This window comes from Numenius arquata, chromosome 2, assembly GCF_964106895.1.
Source record: "Numenius arquata chromosome 2, bNumArq3.hap1.1, whole genome shotgun sequence".
Taxonomy (NCBI): domain Eukaryota; kingdom Metazoa; phylum Chordata; class Aves; order Charadriiformes; family Scolopacidae; genus Numenius; species Numenius arquata.
The window spans coordinates 126015918-126041106 of NC_133577.1; the positions used below are offsets into that span (position 1 = coordinate 126015918).

The 25189-nt window shown below is 41.0% G+C and overlaps 1 protein-coding gene across 1 annotated transcript in view; it reads right to left on the minus strand.

Moving 5' to 3' along the window:
* Positions 1 to 25189, minus strand: part of CELF2 (CUGBP Elav-like family member 2) — a 244805-nt gene that overhangs the window by 105711 nt on the left and 113905 nt on the right. The window lies entirely within an intron of this gene.

Below are 25189 nucleotides of genomic sequence, written 5' to 3' on the forward strand. Positions count from 1 at the left end.
GCAACATGGCAATTTCATGTCATTACTAACTAGGCTGTCCCTAAAGAAACCACCACTGCACAAGCTGAGCTGTAATAGTCTGGGCTGACTGGCGGATGAGAGATGTCCAAACGTAAACTCAGAAAGTGCTGTGGAGATACTGATAAGCAATTGGTGGCACTGGACTCACACACCAGTACTGCATCTACAGCCTGATCTGCAGCTTGATGGAAACACCACTGGCCTGCCTGCGTTGCTTCTCCTCTGCCAGCCTCTCCATGTACCCTCCCAGCCTAAATCCTAATTGAGTCATTGCTTTTTGAGATGGAAGGCCATCGGTCAATCAACACCAGTGAGAAAATCAAAGCAGCTGCTCAGCATCTCTTCTCGAGTTCACATTTGGTCCATTTACATTTCTAGATCTTGGAGGCAGGGAATAATTGGGATCTTATACATCAGTCCATACGGCTTACAATATAAACCGCCAGTCAGAGCTTTTGGAAAAAAAAAAAAATTCAATTAAGTAGGACAGCAGGGGGAAGAGGGTGGGGAGATGATATTCCCATCTCTAGCTCTGTGAGGGGTCTCCATGGGAAGTCACTGTACTTCCTACCTGTAAAGTATAGAAAAGAATATAAACAAAATACAGGAGAAACAAAAATTTATATTTTTTTTAAAATTGGCAATCATTCTAAAAAAGTCCTGTCATTATGTGGATACATTGTATCACAAAGAAATCTTGAATTTGAGGAGGACATCTCAATGTCTACTACAACACAAATAATCACTTACTTCTTATGCTGCCTTCTCCCCATTTACCCTTTACCTTTTCCTTTCTTCTTTTCCTTCTCACACTAATTCTCCTTAGTCTCTAATTCACTTTCTCCTCCCCTGACACAAAATCCTTACTCTTTTTTTCGAGCAGCTGGTCATTGTTTCCTTTTGGCCTTGGCCAGGTAACAATTAACGATTTGAGTTTATTGGCTTTGAAATGAATTAACATGTCCTCTGTGCAAGCTAACTCCCAAGTTTGTCCATCTGCTAAATTCATCTTTGGATTTAGTAGATAAAGAGAGTTCAGAGCACAGATGCTAAAAAAAAATGGAAATGAAAAATTAAGATGTCCTCCCTCATTAATCCATTCTTACAGCAGAAAACTGGTGTGACACTGTATTTCAATTCAAAAAGACTCTACAAAGATCATGTTTACATAAATTAATGTAGGCAGAGACACATCTTTCCCTAATGACATTTCAAAAGCCCTACAGTCTCCAACCCTGATATTCAGTAGTAGCAAATCAAACTTCCTAGCACACACATTTTATAGTCCCAGATTTCCTTCTATGTTTTCTTTCACTTGAATGCTTGAGAAAGATCACTAAAGACTGGTTTTCCCTGATAAGACTTCCAGACCACGGCTCTGCTGAAACCTCTAATTGCACCATGACTCCTGAGAAGCCACTCAAGTTCTAGTTCAACTAGGAGGCAAGTCTGTAGTGAAAAATACTGAGAATAGCATAGTTTTACCATAAAATTATCCCTTTAAAATCTTCAAATCTTTGAATTTGAGAGTTAATTGCAATTTATAAACCTACACTGCCACTATCAAAAACCTATGTTCTGTATTGGAAATTATTTTCACTGGTTAAATGCCCATGGCACCCTGGGCTGCATCAGGCAGACCACTGCCAGCAGGTCAATGGAGGTGATCCTTGTCCTCTGCTCAGCCCTGCTGAGACATGTCTGGGATGCTGGGTCCTGTTCTAGACTCCCCAGTACAAGAGAGATGTGGACATACTGGAGGGAGTTCAGCGAACTGCCATGAAGATGGTGAAGGGACTGGAGCATCTCACACATGAGGAGAGACTGAGAAAGTTGGGAGTGTTCAGCATGGAGAAGAAAAGGCTCAGGAGGATCTTATCAATGTGTATGCATATGTGATGGGGAGGAAGTAAAGAAGATGGAGCCTTCTCAGTGCTGCCCAGTGACAGGACAAGAGCCTATGGGCACAAACTAAAATATGGGGAATTTCACAGAATCACAGAATGATATGGGGTTGGAAGGGACTTCTGGACATCATCTAGTCCAACCCCCATTCCATTTAAACATAAGGAAAAACCTTTTTACTGTAAGGGTGATCAGGTGCTGACACAGTTTGTCAAGCGAGGTTGTGGACTCTCCATCCCTGGAGATATTCAAGTCCTGCCTGGACACAGTCCTGAACACCCTGCTGTAGGTGACCCTGCTTTGAGCAGGGGTTGGATGAGATGAACCCCAGAGGTGCCTTCCAACCTCAGCCAGCCTGTGATTCTGTGAAATGGCAATGAAGGAATTTAAGTGGCTATTCCACAAAACCCCTATTAACACAGCTTAACTTCCTCCGAAATATATTGCAAGTTTATTTAACTTTAGCAGACAACATTAGTTAAATTACTGTTTTATTGTTGCACTGATCGGTTGGGAACCAGCTCTCATTCACTAGCAAATTTCACACAAAAGATCAGTTTTTGCATAGCAAGTACGCAGGAATTAATATTTTTTGTTTTTAGAAACAGACCAGAGACATTTAAATCTCAGTGTGGCGTATGTTGCCACAGACATGGAAGATAATAAAAATGTCTTGTGTCACACCTTGTTTTCAGAAATATATCCAGAGATTTATGAATTCAAAAGCTGATATTATGATGCAATTTTAAGTTATAGTTTATCCGGTCCTGTTGTATCTGATATGATGAAGTTTTGTTTAAATTCCACACATTCCTTCAGTATTACAAGACCACATACCCACCCACAGCCTTGCCAGCTCTAAAACTCTGAGCTTGTGTCTTCTAAAGACAAGCATAGGAAAGGTCAGATCTAGAAGTATAAAGAGACACAAGACAAAGAGGGAGTTACAGGAGAGAGAGAGAGAGTTCTAAAAGAAGGCATAGAGTGGAAAGATTACTAATGCAGACACTTAATGGAAACCCATTAAAAAAAGAACAACAAAAACCCAACCCTGCCCCTTACCCAGAAACTTGGTAAGAAGATGGTGCATGGTTTGATTTCAACACTACCTGGATCTGGAAGACTTGGATACCATTTTTGCAAGAGAATCTAAATCTGCCCTTGGATAATTCCTTTCTAGGAACAGACTGTTGAAGTTCTCCTGAAAATAATGTTCAATGCCTACCTGAATCTTTAGATACCTAAATGCTTTTGAACAATCTGGCCTTTAATCCCCCTGTGCCCCAGCTTCTCCTTGGAAAGAACAAAATGTCCTGAGCTTGAGGAAAACTGTGAAGAAACCATTAAAAAAAAAAAGAAAGAATGAGGTAAAATGATACTGCAACAATAACAACGTCAGTAACAGCACAGCAATACTTGCAAGTGCTCCTTCCATCTAACCAACTACAGTCTGGCACGCTTCCTCCAAAACTCATAGGAAATGGAAGAAATCAATACAAGACATTTGAGCTGGCTTAAGGGGCACTTAAGCAGCATGGGAAGAAATTCTAGGTGAAATATTGCCTGAAAGGGCCTGAGCTTCAGTCAACAAAGACCTATTTTCCCCCAACACCACTCAACCCCATATTTTACTGCTTTTGGCCAAGCCACCTAATAGGGGCCAGTTGAAGAACTGACAAAGCCTCCACTCTGAGTTCTGATTTGTTACAATATACACACTATTTTCAAGGAGCAAATTTTCATCTATTTGACAACTTTTTTCCTTAGAAATGTGTTACTTTTTCCCATCTTTAAAACTTGGGTCTAAATCCACTGTCTGAACACGTCATGCTCCCTGCTCCATTTGCCCAAGATGTAGTCAAACACTTTCTTTTCTTTCTTGACTTCAACATTATAAACCCTTACATATCTCGTATTGATTTCCAGGCATTCACAGTTTCATTCTCACAGGGTCACAGCACATGTCAAATCTTTCCTACACTGTGTACACCTTCAAGCAGTGTTTCATCTAAGGAGCTTCACTTTCCCTGAACTTGTTAGCAGTGACACATTTACTCCCCAATTAAGCTTTTTTTATAATAATAATAAAAAAGAAATGGAAGAAATTCATGGCAACTCTTCTTTCTAGTTGGTTGAAAAAATTTTATGCAGATGAAGATGCAACTCCACAGAGCCTTTGAACTTTAAGCATCATCTTTACTTGGCTTTGAACTCTCAACAGGGCCCATGATCTTTCAAAGCAATATACTCTGCCTGTGGAAGCTTCAAACAAGGGGGGAAAAAGGCATGGTTAGAAAAAAACAGCAAAAGATGGGTTTTTTTAAATGCTTGATGCTCCTGGAAATAAAAAAACACAACTGAGTGGTATCTGAAGATGTGTATTCAGCACTCAAGTGTTTCCCTAATTAATTGTTTAGATGAGTGCTAAAATAAATGCAGCAGCAGCAAAGATAAACAAACCACTTTAGTAATAAAGCCATATATTTGTGCAGACACACAAAAATAAATGGCATCGTTTAATGAGCACAAGCGATGAGAACGAAGAACACACTTCGTGTGGGGGATCCATGCTCAGCAAGCTCGAGCTCAAAGACATTTGAGAGGTATCTCACAACAGCCTCCCAGCCTGACTCATGTTTGCCCCTTGTACAGCATCTCGGTTTGCACAGACAAACACTGTCAAAATAAATAGTGTCCTGATGAAGAATTAATTACAGCTCATGTTTCACCTTGCCTTTGCAGTCTCACAGGAGCAAGGAAAATACTTGTAGTAAGAGATTGTTATCCCAATTTATTATTCTTCTTTATTTTTGTCTGGTGATTAACTAATGTAAAATCAATGAAGGGAGATGCAGAATACATGTGTAACACATGGATTTCCAAAATGAGAGAGAGAAGATAAGATGATTCATACAGTCTTCTCCTTGTGACTGGAAAATGAACTAATGAAGTATAAACAGCGGGGGAAAGCGTTATCTTGCAAATCTAAGAAGGCAGTTTTAATAGAATTATAAAACTGTTAAAGACAGGAAAATTCAGCTAAGCTCCCTTCCCAGAGAGGACAGCATTACATTTCCACATGTAATTCTTCCAAAGTTTTATCTGCTTCTATCTGTAGGTTTCCCAGAATCAGGCTTCCCATAATTTCCGCAGAAAAATACTTTGCAATCTTACAAATGTTGATTTTAAAGACAATTTTCATGGTAAACACTTTCAGCTTTGCTTAATTTACCATTGCTATTTATTTCTTGAAAACTTTCCTAAATAATGCTACTACTTTGCTGTCTTTGTATAAATGATTCACTAGCCAGAGCAAAACAGTAAAACCCATGTAGCATACAAATAAATATGTTATTCCCCCTAGAAGTCTTCATACAATAGATGGTTTCTTTCTTGATACTATCAACCATGTATGACTGGGAAAACTGAGTAAAAAAACCTATTCACCAATATTTAATAAGCATTAAGGGAAAGGAATATCGAGAGTATTTTGGACGACCCATGGGGCACATCTCAAGTCCTCTAATTAATACCAGTTCGGAGCAGCCCAACCAAGATAGTACCATGATATATAGACCCTATGGCTCTCCAAAGATCAAGATGTGGCATTTAATCAGATCAAGATTTAAAATAAATCTCCAGCAGTGTGTTTCCAAGTTATGACAAGAGAAATACTTGGCTAGAGAGGTATAGGCTGTATGAAATGATTGGCAACTTATCAAGACAAGAAGAGAAAGAAGCTGGATGATTGGCAACTTAATCAGAGGGAGAAGGAAAGATAGAGAAAAGGAACAAAACAAGTGCCTAAACAGCTATGTGTTGGCTCCTGCGGCTGTCAAAGGTGGCCTTGAACAGGTAGTGGCAGGAGGGCTTACACTGAAGCTTGTCTGCAAAGTAGATGAAACTATTCAGTGTTCCTTGGCATCAATAGCGTGCAGAACCTGAATGTATCTCATCACATTTGGAGTAGCACGATTCTGTACAGCGTTCTCCACAGGTCACCATGGCAGCCACAGGAACACGTCCAACAAAATATCACGGATGTGCAGCTTAACGGCGCTTCGCTACCAAAAAATTCATAGAGCTTTAGAACAAAGTCCCCAGTCTTATCTGAAAGCTAAAAAACCCCAATAAAATAAAATAAATAAAAAAATCCAAGGGGTCCTTGTACAGTATTTCATCTTCAGGCTCTGCTCCTTCTCTGACAAAAGGTTCTTCTTTTAATCAGTGTTCATTCCACATGAAGACCAACCTGAACAAACATAATATTTTGGTAGCAGTATCCTTTAGATAAGGTTACCATGTGCTCTTGTCTTTTATTCAACATGTTATTATCGCTTAAAATATCTAGTTTAAAGAAAAACTATGCAAACATTTTCTGAAGGAGAACTGAGGAACGGTGGGTTAGAGGTTAGATTGTCAAATGAGCTTTGCAACCACCAGTTCTTACTGGGAACAAGGATTGCTTGGTCTTTTCACAAAAAAACCCTCTACTCATACATGACTTGTATTTATCCACGGAGTGCAGTGGGTCAACAGAGAAACTGCAAAATTATGTCCTAAAAATGTGAAATTTCTTTTCCCACTTGAGATGAGTGGACAGGGGAACGAGGATGCGCTCGGAGGGAAGTCCTGGTAAGACTGGGACCCATATCTTGCACAATATTTTGGCTCCTGCTAAGCTTTATTAAGGCAAATCTAAAGATATTTCCAAGCAATTTGAAATCCTCTATCAGACTGCAGTGTTACTCACTCTTGCATTTTGTATCAAGAAAGATAAACCTTAATGTATAGCAAAATTGTTTCTGGAACTGCATATTGCACGTTTTCTCTACAATGCATATCATAAGCTTTGACACAGAGATAACTAAGCGATTACTTGTCAACCTCCTCTCATTCCATCAGTCTTAAAAGATAGGATAAGAAAAGCTTTTTATGTGCAACAGCAGGCTTCAGATTAGTCCTGCAGAGTTATCAAAAATGTGGAACTAAATATCAGACAAGCCCAATTTAAAATGATGAAACACTTCTGAATTCTAAAACAATTAGGCTGATTTACAACACTTGTCCTGATACAATGTAGGTTTGAATCCTTTTTTTGCTTTTTAAAAGGGGACACATTTTTTCATGCTAGTCTTAAATTAGTACAATCAAGATTTATTTCTTTTTTTTCCTGAATACTCAAGAGCAACTCTTACACCTCCCAAAGACGTTTGTGGAAGATTCGTATTTTACCTGGGAAGATTTTATGTGGGAAGACGCAGAAGTGAGTTACAGACCTAGGAAAGGCAAACCATGACTACAGCAGAACAACAGCATCATCTCCTTTTTCTGTGGCTTTTCAGTGATGCTGTGCTGCAGATTTACTCAGCTTTCACTGTTAACTCCCTCCTTTCTGCTTGTAAATTGAGGATTCTGGGGTGCTATGAAGATAAATCAGGTGAGACTTGCAATTTTCTCCTCTACCCTTCATGATGGTTGCTCCCAGAAGACCCATGCATCTTGAATACTTCTGATCGCACTGGGGTTGAGATTTAAACAAACACTGACATTGGGAATGCAACTCTGCTTGATCATGTTACTAAAAAGTCATTATCTGTGTTTCAATATTCATTTAATTATTACCTGTGTTTAAAAAGAAACAAGAAGACTGGATGTCTCTCAGTGCTACAAGACAATGCTAGTGATGGCAGCTACACTGCTCAAAACTTACTCTGAAGAATATTTTGGCTCCTTTGTTATGGAATACTGGAATTTACAAGATAAAACATAAAGCAAAAAGCACAGGCCATTCGTAACACATTTTTAAGGCTTTCACTTTTGCAACATACATGGACAATAGATTTTAAATGAAAGTTCTGTTTCTCTATACTTAAGGGTATTAATATTTTAGTATGACTGCATCTGTGAATGAAGACATTCAAAAAACCATTATGTTTTCAACTTAGGTTAATAATAAGGCTATTTTTCCACCCACTCTCTGGCACAGCTGTAATGTTCTTGGCCTCAAGTGGGAGGCAATGTGGAACAAGGATTAGCAAGATGGATGATATACAACATACAGTGCCAGTTCATATAAAATATTACTAGATTGGAAATGACTGTTTACTGTCTCAGTGATTACATGACCACTTTTTTTCCTTCCAAAGAACATACAGTATGTGGCACTCCTCTATGCCAATAAAGCTTAGTGCACAGCACCTGGGTAATGACAAATTAATTTTTGAGCTAAGCCTGATGAGGGGGTCAGCCAAAATCTTAGGCAGAGTTTATCCCCAATACTATTTTACACGACAGAAAATGCATCCCTCCCATTCATCAGTATTAGCACAGAACCAGGATTATACAACAGAAAATAAATGAAGTGGGGGGACCCAGATACCAAAAAAATGTCAGGACTGTGTGTGTTTACAGTACAATAAAACATTTAGTCTTGGAGGAGGGGGGAATTGGAAACGGCATCCCATGGTCCACTTCCAAATAAAATTGGACAAAACATTTAGGAATGCACTAAACAGAGCAAGCACGGATTTGGCAGCCAACAAACTGGATGAACTGGCAGGTCCTTTTTCAGTTGTTACATTTCCAAACCTGAGACCTTTGTGTCCTGGAACAGGAGATCTCTTGCCTGATCTAGAGACCCACCTCTCTTGACCAAGGCCGTAGTGGCTCAGCCATGAGCAGCCAGGGACATCGAGCCCTGGCCCCCGGCACCTTCAGGTACCATTGTACCTCAAACCCAGAAAACCACATGGGTCTATGTTTTATGTCCTGTCCAGGCATAAAATTTATTTTACCATAAAGTCAACACAAGTTGCCCAAATTCCGAGTGCTCAGCAATTCTCATCACTTTGACTACTGGCCACAGCCACTGCCAAAATATCAGCAATACTTCACAGTTGAAAAATGTTTTCTTTAATAATTTCAGTGAGAGAGCACTTCCACGTGAAAGAGAAACATAAGTGTTTCGAAATGGCAAAATTGTTTCTCGTCCTTAAGCAGAGCTCCTCCGAAAGAGCTGTTTCACAATCCAGACACCACAATTTTCATGTAAATAGTTTACTGACTTAATAAAACATAAAACTAGGCTTATATCATTATTGTACCAGCTGTAGTTCATCTATATTCACTGAGCAATCTATTCCCACAAAAATATTTTCATTGAAATTAATCTTAAATTCACTCCTCCTTTCCCCACACGCTAACTTTGAAAGGCACATTAGCTACTTCAACAAATAAGATGAGCAATTCTTGGTTTTCTTAACCACACAGGGCGTAAGTGGATGATCTCTTTACATGCCCTGGACGACGAAAAAGACATTAAGTATTGGAATTTTTCCTGTTTGAGTAGCCCAGTGAGAGCAAGCCAAGTTTGCAGGCTTGCTCTCATTGTCACTTCCAGAGTGTCAGAGTTTCCATGAGCAAGTACATCCCAGAGTCAGGGCATCAAAGCCTCAGCCCTGCATCCCCCAGCTTTTTTTTTTTTTTTTTTTTCAGGGCGTTGTTCCAATTCTGTGAGCAACTACCCAAAGTTTGCAAGTCTGCTCCTTTGACACGCTGGATTTGGCAAGTGTAGGAGAAATGCTGTTAGATGAGAAGAAAAAAAGACAAGAAAAAAAGAGAGAGACGCAGGCACATTCCCTTCTCCTACTCACTCTCTAATGATCTTTGTGCTATTTTCTTATAAATCTTGTTTAAAACTTCAGCCCTTTCCAGTCAGATCAGCAAGAACAGATCTTTGCTTCAATAAAGATGCACAAAGCCCTTTTTGTTGAGGACATGGGTCCAAAACTCTGGCATCTGGGCTGTGCAGCTCTCAGTGCAGGCACATGTTCAGCCCTTCTCGTCCATCTATGCCGTCAGTGTTTCAGGACAAAGATCGTTTTACCAATCTGTTTGTACAGCATATTGTACAATCTGTTACGTGCATCTGCAACACAAACAGCAACTGATAATAAGAGCATGTGGACGAGACTGGAGCCCCAGATTTCGGGTCTCTTTGTTATCCGTGGCGCACAGACCCCGATCCACAGCAGAGGCGGCCACACTTCTGACTTGCTGCGTGCGCACAATGTACCATGGGAACTCTGCATGAAATCTAAATTCTATATATTCCCTACAAAAAACTCACCAAATGCTTTCTTTTTCCTCCCTTCCTCCTATTTCAAGGGAGTAATTAAAAAGTTAAAACCATGACCACACCAATTGGAATAAGACATCAAATTACCTTTTGCAATACCTTCCTTAAATACAAAACAAAGCCATGAAACTTGGGGAGAAAGAGGAATAGTTCATGCCAGATGCTACCTAACAAACGTTAAATCATAAATGCTACATACAAATGTATGGAAAAAATCCATACTTTAAAAGAGATCGTGCCCCAAAATCACATCGGTCTGCAACAGTAAGAACGTTTCTCACCCTTACTAAGGATATTTATCTGTTGTTGTTTTTTTTTAAAGATAGCAAGCACTTCTGACATTTGCTGCACAGAACATCGTGCTCTCACTCCTTGCAGCACAGATTGCTGGTCTGCTGCTTTACATGCTGACTTCCCTTTTGTGAAGGGAGACCTTGAATATTTTCAAGGGGGAAAAGCAGACCAATGATTTTTTAAGAGAGCTAAACAATTCCGTGTAATGAACATCAGTTGACATGGGCAATTACCCTTTCTTTTTCCCCCCAAAACCAAATCCACAAAAATAAAGAGGAGATTGTAACTCCTTTGAATGGCATGTGCCTTACTGATTGTACCAGAATGTCAACTGCATGCATAAACACGGGTGGGTGAAGTTCAGGAGTGACATGTGGATCATTAAAATGTAAGACGCGTAGGTGAATGAAAACTTGCCATTTGATTCGGCCAACAATACAGAAAGTTGCTGTAGAAACTATTCCACTGTTTTCCAATTTCCATGAAAGAGTGGTTCAAAACCTTTTCTTTGTTGTTTTTTGTTGCTGAATGAATGGAGAATAAAAGAATTTTTTGCTAGATTTCATGTACTCGCTTTTTAAAGAATGCACATGAAAGGAAAATAAAATAATATCAAACATAAAGGAGATGCATACTTCAGTGGTATTTTTGACGTTCTGCAAAAACATCGAATATATCACATTTTATCCTTAATAGTTAAAACATAAGAGCAGAGTAGGAAAACCGTGGATATCTTTATCACTGGCTTGAAGCGTGTCTCTGGCTATGTCACCGTGTTTCCATCTGTCTGAGTTTTCCATTTATATAATGTGAATATGTTAACATAGCTTATTTGCATTTCTGCTTTTATGTAGAAAGTCACACAAAATACCTTCCTGGATCTCATTGTGGCATCTCCATATAATGCACAAGTGAGAATCCTGCATTAATAAGGGCATTAAAAATAACACCAGGATTATTCAATGAAATCCCTCTGCCATCACGATGGGTTACTGCTCTCATTAGCAGAGGGCTCTGGAGCCCCAGCGCGGATCACCCCGACACCCCCCTGTTGTACACCCAGACTTGCGCTCAGGCTGGTTGTCCCCATCGCTGGTGTAGCTGTTGTCCATGACAGCCACGCTCAAACTGGGAAGGACACTTCTGCCAAAATCACAGCATAGTTAGACACTGGGAAAACCATTTGTAAGAGGAATCTCAGCCAGAAACAGCCCTCTTAAAGAGCTCAGTGATTACTTTTACGTACACACACCGATATCTGTTTCTAGCTTCAAGCCCATTCCTATTCAGCAAAGCAGCGAAGAACATGCTTTAACTTTAATCACTTGCTGAAGTCATCAGCGCTGGGTGCTTAGTTGAACAGGGGTCTTTATGAGCCAAATATTATTCTTAGCAATAAGGAGACCTGGTAATACACTAGATGGAGCATTTGATAGTAAGTAACATTAATTCAATTAAATCCTCTTACAGCATACACTCTCCAGCTAATGTAGTTTACAGTGAAATTTTCTCCGGCACTCATTTAAATATAATTGCTGCACTTATCTTGTCATGAGGAAATTTCTGAAGGTTACTTGTACTGTGCATGTGTAAACCTACAAGCTATGCTGACCTTTAGTTGTGAGATTTTTTTGAACTACTTAGACTGCAGCATCTAAATAATGATGATGATAATAATAATAATTCCCTATTTTCAGCACCTTTTAACTCAATATATACCCAGGCTAGAACTAGCAAGAAAAAGGACAGAAAGGCATTGCATGCTAACAGCTCATCACTGGAAAGGAAAGGTAACATAACATTGTTGGAAATGGAAAGGCTGGGAGATGACACACTCGGAAACCAGAATTTTGGTAGAGCATTTTGCCCTTTTCTTTTGAAAAACATAAAATTGTCTTTCGTCTGAGATAATGCTGTATTTTTTGTTCATACACAAGCTGGCGTTACCAATAGCTATGGGGCACTCCAGCATCATGCTGTGGTATCATCTTCTGTCTGAAGCAGAAAAGAGGTTCATATCTATTAACCCAATTGACTGGTTTTGGTGACACTCTCAGGTGCTTTCCAATAGGGACCCCAGTGATATACTGGAAAGCAGCATAAATCACTCTTAATAAAATTGGAAACTGGGAGGTGTCAGTCAAAAAAAATCAAAACAAACCGAAAAAACCCACCCCAATACCAAAGCAAAACTTCAGCGTGCACAAATATCCATAAATCGAATGTCTTGAGAGCTATTTCATTAAAATTAAAATCACAAATTAAATTCATTAAAATAATTAAAATCATAAATTTAAATAATTGAATTTCATAAAGTCCCTCTCATAAATGTCCCCACAGCTAACATTTCAGCCCCTTGTCTACGGTAAACCTTCCGCTACAACTCTACTGTAGGCTCTTTTTCTTGGCTTCTCTTTCCACAATGAGACACACCCTCAAATTAAAGATCTACTCCATTTTTCCCTTTAAAAAAAGGAAGAAACAGTACATTTGGGGCTACTCCAGCAGCGTGCGCCAAACAGAGCGTAACCGAGCAATCCACGCCTAAGTGCCGGTGGCACGTGAGGAAAGCCAAGTCTAAAGGAGAGAAAACAACTTCTCTGGCCACTCAACCTCTTCCCTGGACTCAGTACTGCAAAAGAAAAACCTGCTGCTTGGTTTTGAGTTCTCTAGACGCGTGGCCAGGTGGGTGTTCGTAAGGGTGAGAAACATTTGACATAACTATGTCTATGGCTAGCCATCAAGGCTTGCCAAGGTTTTAATTTTTTTTCCAGTATTAAATAAAAATAGGGAACCAAGGATCTCGCTCTTCCCATTTTCCGTCCTCCCACTCGAGCCCAGGTGCCTGTCGCATTAAGAAGCATCAAGCGATTTCGTTCAGCTCTTATGGCACACAATAGCAGACGTTCAAGGGAGAGAATGTGGGACTGCGAAGCATTTTAAAACTCTTAAATAAAATGTGGGCTACAGGAGGCTCTCATTCAGAAGTAACATTTTCCCTTCCACAGAGAGTTCCCCCACGCTCCAGTGAAGTGAATTAAAATTGACACTGAGAAAAATCTAATTGAGCCAGAGACAACACAACACTTTTCACTGTAGAAACTGAAGTCCTGGTGGAATTACTCAGGTTAATATAGTCCATTTTAAATCTACAATGATTTTTATATCCCATGATCTGCAAATAATAAAGGAAGCCTGTTGTTTAATACTCATTGTTTTAATTGGGGGGGGCATAGGAAGAATGGGAGCCAGTGCCTACGGGTCTGCTCCACACTCCCTTTCTAACTGCAGTCCTCATCAGATTCGATTTATACGTGGATAAACTAATGCAGATCTCACCTGGGCAGTATTAACATAACAAAATCCTTGTGCCAACCAGCCCAGGGATTCAAGCCCTGAGAATGAAGGGAGCAGATTTGATTTAGGTGACACAACAACAGCAGAGGCAGAACGTTACTTTCTGTCTGCTCAAAGCGACTAAAAAATTTTGGGTCCCCCCAGGCCTCTGTATCTCCCTTCTTCCAGCTGATAAAAATTGAATGATGATATTTGTCTCCCTTTGCAAAGCACTTGGAGATGTACGGCTGAAGCAGCAGCGCTGCTCCTCACCGTGCCACGCTCATCCTTGCAGCTAAAAACTTTCATGCAGTACATTATATTAATCTACTCCCTATTGCAGTACAGCTCCCTAAAATTGCAATTGCAAGTGTGACATCTTGAGCTACTAGGACAGTTTAATTATTGTTTGAAACATAAATTTTCTCATTTTAATTAGGCAAATAAGAGACATGGTTTATTAGAAAAGATCTTCTACCTCTTTACAGCTCGTCGTCTTCTTCGAAAAGATTGCATGCCTCAGATGTAGTAGTTATTTTAAATTAAAACCACAAGGTAGATGACACTGAAGTTTTTTCCTCTGCAAATAATAATGAATTTATGCACCACAGAGTTTTATCTGCAGAGTGGAAGTCTAACGTCCCACTTAAAACTGCATACTCATAGGCATAGATTAGACAGTAATTAGGTTCAGTGAAAACCTGAAAAGATCCACTGGAAACATTCAAATTTAATTTATTCGCCCGCTTGTCTCAGAGTGTTTTTACAAGCAATTAGAAAGACACAGATTCCTGAAAATGCCTTCTTCCCTGAGACAGATGGACCAGGAGATTTATATGGCATATGCAACCTTCCACCCACAGCTCACCGGCTTGAGTTAAGCTCAAACCAGGCTTAGGAGCCACCACCAGACTTCATCCTTTGGGAGATACTTGCTATTCTTTTGAAATATGCCACAGACTTGGTAGACAAGGGCAGAGCGACTGATGTCATTTACCTGGATTTATGCAAAGCATTTGACACTGTCCCGCACGACATCCTGGTCTCAAAATTGGAAACTCATGGATTCGATGGATGGACCACTCGGTGGATAAGGAACTGGCTGGATGGCCACATCCAAAGGGTTACAATCAATGGCTCAATGTCCAGGTGGCGGCCAGTAACGAGTGGTGTTCCGCAGGGGTCGGTACTGGGACCAGTACTATTTAACATCTTTGTCGGAGACATGGACAGTGGGATAGAGTGCACCCTCAGCAAGTTTGCTGATGACACCAAGCTCGGTGGCGCAGTTGACATGCTGGAGGGAAGGGATGCCATCCAGAGGGACCTAGACAGGCTGGAGAGGTGGGCTCGTGCAAATTGCATGAAGTTCAACCAAGCCAAGTGCAGGGTCCTGCACCTGGGACGTGGCAACCCCAGGCACAAATACAAGTTGGGTGGAGAATGGCTGGAGAGCAGCCCCGAGGAGAAGGACTTGGGAGTGCTTATGGATGAGAAGCTCAACATGAGCAGGCAGTGTGCACTGGCAGCCCAGAGAGCCAACCGTGTCCTGGGCTGCATCAGGAGAAGTGTGGCCAGCAGGTCTCGCGAGGTGATTCTGCCCCTCTACTCTGCGCTCGTGAGACCCCTCCTGGAGTACTGTGTCCAGCTTTGGAGTCCTCAACACAGAAGGGACATGGACCTGTTGGAACGAGTCCAGCGGAGGGCCACGAGGATGATCAGAGGGATGGAGCACCTCTCCTATGAAGACAGACTGAGAGAGCTGGGGTTGTTCAGCCTGGAGAAGAGAAGGCTCCGGGGAGACCTTATAACAGCCTATCAATACCTGAAGGGAGCCTACAGAAGAGCTGAAGAGGGACTCTTTGTCAGGAAGAGTGGTGACAGGACAAGGGGCAATGGTTTTAAATTGGAAGAGAAGAGATTTAGATTAGATATAAGGAAGAAATTCTTTACAGTGAGGGTGGTGAGGCACTGGAACAGGTTGCCCAGGGAAGTTGTGGATGCCCCATCCCTGGAAGTGTTCAAGGCCAGGCTGGATGGGGCTTTGAGCAACCTGCTCTAGTGGGAGGTGTCCCTGCCCATGGCAGGGGGGTTGGAACTAGATGATCTTTAAGGTCCTTTCCAACTCTAGCCATTCTATGATTCTATGATTCTATGATTCTAAATGTAATGCTGACGGTTACAGGGCACGATGGAACTGATGTCTAAAAAAAAATTTAATACTACTACTTTCACAGCACACCCTTTCCCGGCATCTGCGTCACAGAAGTCTGACACCGAGTAGGTTGTGGGTCGTACCAGAGCCAAAGTCTGCCCAATACTGTCCTCTTGCTACCCTGCTCCAGCAGAAAATCTAGGGTCACCAGGTCTGGTGTGGGGAAGATGGAATTAATGAAGTAGTTATTAATTTACACTGCAAATGCTACAAATATATCCATTCTGTAACGTATTTCAAAATGATAAAGGATAACAGACATCCTTTCAAGGCTTTCCTGGGGTTTAAATTTGATGTTAAGAACTAGTAAAATTTATGACATATTTATGCTAAAAAATTTTACATGGGTTTTTGCTTTTTATTGTGACCCATCATTGTAGTATTTACATCTCTCTCACATCATCTTAACAGTGAGAGAAATTCTTACTTCCTTCAAGTCTCTTCTTCTATCTTTTAATGAGCAAAACTTCTTACATTGTGGGTTTTAATTTTAGACTTTTATGTATTTGTGCATATGTGTGCATGTGCACTTGTGCATGATTTCAGTGGGGTGCCAGGAGCAGAAGACGAAAGCAATAAAATGCCATTCTTGTGGTGGAAATGAGAGACTTGGAAGCTGCAGTGCAGCTGAAATACATGCTCATAAGGCTGCTCCCCAATTACACTTCATTTTTGACACTGCTCAGTTGTCAAACGTTTTCTTCCTCTGAGCTCCACGCCAAAGTGTGTGAAGATTCCAGACCAGTTCTCAAATCCTTTGCAAAACCTCCTCCTATGTTACGAGCAAATGATTCAAACATTAGAGCTGAACAGAATTAGAAACACTATATTATGAGAGAAGGGTTGTGGGGTTTTTTTTTGAAGCCATCGTTATTTAAGAAAAACACACATCATTTTTTTATGTGGCAAGCAGATAAATATTGTATGTTTATTCATTTAATAGAAAATTGGAAGAGGAAAGAATTTCAGTGCCACAACAATGTCATAAAAAGATCGAAACTCATTGATGTTAGCTTTAATATGCAACTGAAGAAATTGGATACCATAAATCTCAAACTGACAGTATCTGGCACTATTACGGAGGTATATGTTTTACATGTAGACACCAATCTTGAAAATACTTAAACATGCATGTGATTTTATGTCTGAGTATTATATCCATTGATTAATTCCTGTGTGTAAGTGCGTGCATGACTTGACTTAGATTTTTCCATGCATTACAATTTTTGCCTTTGAGATTATATATTTGAGGTTTGGCATATTATTCAGATTCAACAATGCAATTTGATTAGCTGGTTTTTTCAATTTCGTTGAAAGTTCAGGCTGTTTTAAGGGCCTGTTTACGTGTTTCTCCTGATGTAATAATGGCGTTACGAAAAACAAATTACCCATTTATGTTTTAAGAACACTTGGGATTTTTTTGAAAAGTTGTTCTAAACTATTATGTGGGTAAATGCTGGTGTGCTGAAGAAGTCAACATTACAGCAAAAAATTGCCTGCCTTTTCTAACTATTATGCAAAATAGTCTTTCCCAGCATTGTCTTGACAAAAGACCATTATTGTTTAAGCCCCCTAATTCTCAATTATTAGCCTTCAACTGTTTTTAAGTATAATTAGAACAAAAAAGGCAGACAGTTACTTTCCTTTTTTGTTTTCTTGTTTTTTTCCTGAACTGTCAGGAAAACTGAACCCATATTTTCATCTGTATTCTTGGAGTTGTTGAATGTACCTGGAAAGTGCTTGGATTTATTTCATGCCTGAATTGAAGTTCAAACTTCCCTTTACCTAACTCGCCTTTTCCCGACATGCTTATCAGACATGAAAATTAGAGATCAATTAAGAAAACAACAACTGGAATATGAACTCCTACTCTTCTAATGGCTGGTCTGCATATGGGTTTTCTATCAATTTAACTAAACCAATTCATGTTGTTAAAGTTTATGAACTTTTCAGCAGAGATGTAATTAGTAATGTGCTTATACAGTCTTAGCTTAATTTTGAAAATTCATATACAGTTGTAGATGATAGTTAAGCTGCTACAAAACTGTAACCAATGAGCCCCAAAGCAATCTACTTTAATCCCTTGGAGATGTGTTATTTTTATTACTTTCTTACAGCAACACCTAGAGTCCTCACTTCTGGACCAAGCCCCCACTGTGATAAATACTGTAAAAACATTGAGCAAAAAAATGCCAAAAAAAAAAAAAAGAAGCAGCTTAATTCTGCTACAGCTCCAGTCATTCACATGCTATATATAGGAACTTCAGAAATAAGGCTAAGGAAAGTTTTACGTGCTCTCTCCCTCTTTAAATACCACAACCAAAACCCAACGTCCTCTACTCCTTTTTGCAATCACAACCCCCCACTCCTGTTACAGTAACTTCACAAATATCTACCCCTACTTCTGCTCAGTCAGACTGGGTTGCAATTGCTGTAATACTTTTTGGTATTAAAGTTGCTGACTTTCTCGCCATGGTCAATGATGGGAATATTACAGTGAGACTGATTTATGTGAGCAACAGGTTTGCAGTCAAGTGCGCAATGGGACCTTATCCTCATCTGCTCCCTCTCTTCAAAGCAATGCAAAAATATCAGGGGTCATCAGAAATCTCAGACCCTCTTCACGCTGGACATCAATAAGCCACTGTCAGCTGTGTCGACTGCAGCTTTGGCACCTGGTCCTGCCTACAGGGTGAAACCGCACTGGGACGTGGGGAGCAGTCGTGTCACATACTGCTCCAGACACGTTATTTCAAAACAGTAAATGGAAGCAAGAAAAAAGTTTATTTTGGAACTTTTCTTACTGCTGCTTCTGGAAGACCATTCTCTGCTCTGCAAGTGGAGGAAGAAAGTTTGACTTTAAAAGTTGGATTTTTTTTTTTCAGTTGGCCTGCTGTTTCTCAATCTTAAGTCTATGCTGTGCAGTCCCTGGGTTTAATATTAATTGAAAGAGCTTATCTATTCCTGCCTTCAGTATGCACTTCAACATACTGCAGAAACTTCAATCGTATCCCCTTATAACTTTCTCTTTCCAAACCAAGGTACAGTCCTGTATTCTTCCTCAGCTTTTCCCCTTTTAGCTTTCTTGTAAGTCAGTGCTTGAAGCCCTTTACAAGTTAACCTTCTTAGACCTTTTACCATGGCTTAACCCTTCCTGACTTCATATAAAATCATGCTGCTCTTCTCTGGACCTCTGCCCTTTTCTATAGAATGGTACTAAATATTGGTAACTGTAGTTTAAACATGATCAAAAAAAAAAATCCTTCTTTAAGTGCTACAATATTTCCTTGAAAGCTATATTCAATGTTTCCATTTATACAGCTTCGCATTTTCTGTGCCTTTTTGACCACACAGATACAAAACATCATGTCAGTCCTTTTATGATATGAGCACTCTTCAAATCCTCTCCTGCTCTCAAATCTTTGAAAAATATACTCATTCAACATATGTGTTCACTCAAAACTCAAATTTACTCTTCTTGCTCATGATTCGTTTTACCCAGCTGAATCTCTTTGTATTGGATTGCTTTCTCCAAGTTATCAGGTACCTTCGCCCCCATCCAGTCCCTTCTGCATGATCCAAAAAGTTGGATAACAAGTTGGTGGTTCATTCTGCCAAAGCCATTTACATAGAGAGTGAAAAAGTATTGATCTCCAATAACAGTCCCTGTTGCTCTCCAATCATCATCCCCTCTCGTCCCCTGGCCCGTAACCTCTCCCCATTCTAATCTGCCCTCCATCATCTAACCAGCTCCTTTCTCCATTTGAAAATGGGCCCTTCTCTGCTTCACCCATAACTGTATGTATTGGTCTCTGGTGTGACACTGTGTGAAATGCCCCTGGGAAATCCAGCTTGATTATATACACAATTTCACACCTGTCCACTTTCAGAGAAACCTCTTGAAAAACTCCAGCAGATTTGTTGAATAAGAATTACCTTTTATAAAAATCAGCTCACATCTATAATATATTTTATAATCCTACTTATAAATCATATAAATTATAGAATTAAGGTTCTTTAAGGTTTAAATTTAAACATCATAAAGTTAGAAATTGAAAGTTAAAAACTATTCTTTATCATTTGCTCTTCCTCCCCGTTGTACTTGTATCTAATGGCAACACCTGGCTTTTGCCAGTCTTTGTTGTGTGAAACTTCATGTAGTGCACAAAGCACCTGTTAAAAAACCCAATATGCAAGACACTTTTTCATTCAGTGCATGAAAGATTTCAAGTCTGCGATTGTAACAGAAGATCTCCCAGGCATGACCACTAAAATTTAGTCTAAACCACACATGCGTAATGGCTGTGGTCCAAGTGCTGCAGTTCTGACAGCGCATGTGCTCCTGATGCAACTCATCAGACCTCAAAAGCTAAACAATGTTCATGTGGACTTGTGAGAGCATCCAAAACACAAAATAAGTCAAAATGTGTAAAGAAACCCTGACTCCTGGAGCGCTGGCTGAAGGGAGCTTTTAAAGAGCATCTAAACTGGTTTTGCAAACCACAGAGCATTGAAATCACTTTGAGAACAGGATCATGCAACCGGCTGAGCGGTGACGCAAGGGCAGGCAGGGAACAGTTGGTTTAACGGCTTTGCTGCTGATTAGGACAGTCAGGACGGGTTTGTGTGACAAGCGGAGCACCACAGCTCTGCCCCATGCAGGACTGCCCGAGTTCCCTTTTCTCCTTCCACCGCCCACCAAAAACGGGGCACTCTCCTGGTTTGAGCGACACAGGACTAATTTCTCTTTCAGTAATTTTACTTCGCAGTAAAGTCCCTTCTAATGCTGCTTGGGAAAACTTTACTTTTAGAAGACTCTAGTGTCTGAGTTTGTGAAAATATTTACTTCATAGCACGCTATGGGATGTGGGTTTCAAGGTTGCAGTATTTTCGAGCCTTGCCAGTTGCAGGGATAAGGAGGAGTGAGACCTGGGCACTTGACCCAAGCTGCCAACAGGATTATTTCATAACATGAGCATCACATTCAACATGAATTCTCTCTCCCATGTTGGTGGCGGTTCAGAGAACTTCTTGCCCCAGTGCTAGAGCCCTGAGCCCTTACCTTCCTCCCAAAGCCGCAGTGCCCAGCTTCCTACTGATAGAAATGGCTGAGTGTAATCCTTCTATATTCTATATTGGTATTGGGATCCATATCGGTCCTTTAGTATTATTAATGTTAATTATTTAGTCTTCTCTGATTAAATCTATTTATATTTTCAACCCCCGTCTTTCCTTGTTTTTCCCGATTCCCTTTCCCGGGTGGGGAGGGGTCATGGGGTGATAGAATAATTGTCTGAAAGACAATAAATTGTTGTGGGTTCCTCAAAGCATAACAGGCACTGGGACCAGGGACCTGCTGGAGAGGAGGAACTGCTTCTCCTGCCTGCACAAGAGTATTTCTAAAGTGCTAAACTGTAGCCAAAATGGTACCCAAACAAGCCACATAACTCCTGCCTCCTACATGCCTTGCCCATCTGGTCTCTCCTGTATGCAGCAGATGAATACCTCATTATCAGATTCCTCTGCTTGCTTCCCAGTAGACTTAAATTACCATGTTAAATAGGATAATAATAAACACTGGCCTTTAACTACAGCACATCCTTGTTCACTCAGCAGCCTCCCTCTAATCTGATAAAGGGTCTGTAAAAGGCTACAAGGAACCACGGAGTTCGTTGTACCATGGGTGCCTCTCCCCTGCTTTCCGCAAGGCCATTCCTGCAGCAGCACAAGCAGGCTCTGGCTTACAAAGCTGGTTTAGAGTCATAGAATGCTTCAGGTTGGAAGGGACCTTAAAGATCATCTAGTTCCAACCCCCCTGCCATGGGCAGGGACACCTCCCACTAGAGCAGGTTGCTCAAAGCCCCATCCAGCCTGGTCTTGAACACTTCCAGGGATGGGGCATCCACAACTTCTCTGGGCAACCTGTTCCAGTGTCTCACCACCCTCACAGGAAAGAATTTCTTCCTAATATCTAATCAAATCTCCCCTCTTTCAGTTTAAAACTGTTACCCCTCATCCTATCACTCCACTCCCTGATAAAGAGTCACTCCCCATCTCTCCTGTAGCTCCCTTTAGGTACTGGACTGGTTTAGGGGACCTCGATCCCAAGGAGAATTAACAGGTATTGAAAACAGGGGCACGGTACCAAAAGGACATTGTGGATCTGGCCCAAGACTCTTCTGCTGCATTTCCAAAGGCAAAAGTAGCCCCGTGCCATCTGCTTGCTTCAGCACTTGGGCTCCAAAATGAGAGCAGCCAAGGAAATCTTTCCGGCTTAGGAGAACAGTGGGGAAGAAGAGAGATCTTGGTGGCAGTGGACACTGCCTTCGCATAGAGCTCGCTGTATTTGAGGTATTACAGAAGCTCTCTTTAACAACTACTCTGAAAGAAAACCCCAGTCATTTATCCACCCAGAATAAATTATATAAAGGGAGCAAGCTAGATTGGGAACAGAGAGGGCTGATCTGCTGAGACTTTGAATCCCCTTAGCCCCTAGAAGCTGAAAGTGCCATTTATTTCAGCGTTACAGGATTTCCTGCCTTTTTTGTTTGGTTGGTTTAGGTTTTTTTTTTCATTTTATTTAGTTTACCTAATCCCCCGGATTTCTCTTGTTGCAGAAAGAGGAAAAAGCCTTACGAAAAAACAGGGGATAAACACAAAGTCAAATTACTTTGCTGAGCTCTTTCACACATCCAGAAAAACCTGGAGAACTGCAAACTCTGGATGGAATGAGGACAGAGGATATTCCAGCCCTCACCCATTGAAATGCAGCCATTCCTGCAGTTCCCAATTAATAAAGCCAAGCTTCAACATTTGCATTAACAGCAATATATCTGTGGAAGTAAGATGGCTTTCCTCTAGTTTTCCAAAGTGAGTAAAACTTGGCTTTCTACCTCTCTTCCTCCTCTTCCTCCAGCTTCAGCCTTGTGGAGCTGGCAACCAGCACAAAAAAGAAGGAAAGACATTAACTAGGCCGTTTGTCGTTGGAGGGTATGAAAGACAGTCTTAATAACAGCAGGAGAGAGAGAAGCAGCCTATGGTTATTTTTGACAGAATCGGGAGAGACTCAGATTGCAGCTTCATAAACAGTTCATCAGAGAAAAATTCTGTCCAAATTGGAGAAGCCCCTTTGGCCAAGCTAAGAGAAATACACAGCCCTTGTCTGGTAAGAGAGATCTTTCAAAAATCAAAATGCCTTTCTCCAAAGAACAAAACCAAACTGCCACCGCCCTTCTCCCCCCCTACCCCCCCACATGGTGTAATAACACCAACTTGCATTTTTGTCATTGCAATTCATGGCTTGCAGAATATTCAGAGAAAACTTCTGGGTGATATCAGCCTGTGAATGTTCTGCACAACACACAGCCACGACCATGCAATGACGAAAAATGGACTTTTTCTGGCGTCAACTGACCACAAAGTCCTCTTGATGCAAAACTGGAGGTGAGGCAGCAGGCAGGAAAATGCCTCCCATTACCCTAGTCCATGCAGCTCAAATAAAATAAAAATGGTTGTTTTGTGTGGGTGTTTACACAGAAAGAGAGTGCGCACCTCGACCACACCTCCGAACAAGAAGTCAAAACTCAGCTTCGTTATTAAATGCCAATTAGACAACACAGGCCAAGTATTCTCACGCATTGTGATGACAACAAGACTACCAGATGTTTTCAGGGCAATTTGTTTGTTTGTTTGTTTCTAACATTCTTAACAATCTCTCACGCAGAATCCTTTGTGCTACTGGATTAAGAAAAATAAAGACCAATCCTAGTCAAGAGATAGCCACAAGAAACTCAAGAGGTTTCTACATCTAGCGACCTTACTGGTAGACTCAGCCAGGAGGAAGAATAGAGCCAGCATGGAGATACACTCCTCCAAAGACTAAAAAGGAAAAGTTGACCACCAGAGGAGCTTGTTGCTGTGTGAGGGAAATATAAGTCTGAAGGTTCTTCTGTCTTTCTTGAGGATTAATTTCATTTACTCATTAAAACATATAATGCCTGAAGCGACATGAAAGCGTCGTCTCTGCGTGGCTGAAAAGAGTCCTAGCAAAAAAAAACAACCACCAACCCACCAACCATCTTTCAAAAAGAATATTGAATATGGGGACTACAAGCCTTCATAATTAGTCTACAACGATTTGCATGACCTGTGCTTAATCCTTATGCCTCCCAGCTGCCTGACAGACAGGTACAGTATAATGGAAAACACTACAGAAACGGGAATCAATGGCTTTCTTCTGTCTAACCACAATATCATTCTCACTTCATTTACTGCTTAGTGGGAAGGCATTTCTGTGGCCCAGGAATCAGCTCTTTCTAAATGGACGAGTCTCAAAGTTCAGCATTTTAGTGGTTTAAACTAAGTAGGAGTTTGCTCATCCATAGCGGCCTGGACTGCAGAAAATCCAGTTGCTTGACCTCTTAATGCTGTCTTCTATCCAGCATTACAAGAAAAAGACACTTGGTGAGGGCTCTGTGCTAACGTAGCAGGGGGCTACGTGCTACATACAATCCGTCAATCCTGGGGAAAGGAGGGAGCTGGAAGCAGAACTGCACCGAAACACTCCAACCAAAACCGCCTTCTGCTTCTGAAGGGAAAGAGAAATCTAGTACGGGGACTTGATTAGCGGTGCGGTGAGATCAATCCCCTCCCTGTCGTTGGCGCCAAGTCCTTTGACCAGAAGTGAAGTATGCAAGCAACTCAAAATGAACTAATACCACTCATGGCACAAGCCTGCTTACATCGGGACAGCAAAGGAGAGCCCACCGAGAAGCTCCTCTGCCCCGTATCAGGGCAAGGTGGAACCGCCGAGCCTTGGCAGCGCTTTGCACAACAGCCCCCGAAGTTGTGCCGCCTCACGCCACAGCAATCACCTCTCACTCAACTGGAAATCTCAAGCGAAGGCTGTTTTGCACCGTTAGTTCGCTGCTAACCCACAAAATCATTTTCTGATGTTCTCCCTAGCATGTGCGCTTTAAAGGTTTTTAGAAGCAGTGGCAGGAGTGCAGTAAGAATGAATAAATATCTAGTAACCTTCCAGCCAGGCACACATGCAAAGCTAGTTATGCCTTGGGGCTGCACTAATTATTTGTAATGCTTGCAACACTTTCATATTCCAAACCTGAAGAACTCAAAGCGTAAATGAAAGTATGCAGCTATTTATGGAGAAAAATGCATTCCATGAAACAAAATATTCACTTTCAGTCTACGTGTAAGCCTATGTTATACTTACATAGCTATAATACACAGAATTCTCACGTGCCTAAATGTGCATAGAC